Genomic DNA, 414 nt, shown 5'->3' on the forward strand with positions numbered 1-414 from the left:
GGAGTTGTAGAACCACTCTGCTACAAATTCTACACCACCTGTAAAGACTTCAGCATGAAAATGCAATAAAGTGAGTGGTGAGTTCCTAAATTCAGAAATGCAGTTTAAGTTGGTTTCTCTATACTCTCTTCAATCCTCTCCATTGCTTCTGTTTGAAATAAAGGTTGAGCTCAGGCTAAGCTCGCAGCCGTTGATGAAGATGATGTAAATCCCAATCTATCCTAGATGTGAGCTACGACTGTGACTGGTTCTCCTCGTGAGGAACTTAGTGTGGCCAATTGTATTTCCAGAAAGAAAAACAGCAACAGCTGATTACAAAGCTAAGCTGAACCAAAAGTAACAACTAAAAGCTTCCTAGAAATGTAGTGGAGTAAAAAGTACAATATTTGCCTTTGAAATGTAGTAGAGTGAAAG

The sequence above is a fragment of the Austrofundulus limnaeus genome, unplaced genomic scaffold (genome assembly GCF_001266775.1).
Source record: "Austrofundulus limnaeus strain Quisiro unplaced genomic scaffold, Austrofundulus_limnaeus-1.0 Scaffold1922, whole genome shotgun sequence".
Classification (NCBI taxonomy): domain Eukaryota; kingdom Metazoa; phylum Chordata; class Actinopteri; order Cyprinodontiformes; family Rivulidae; genus Austrofundulus; species Austrofundulus limnaeus.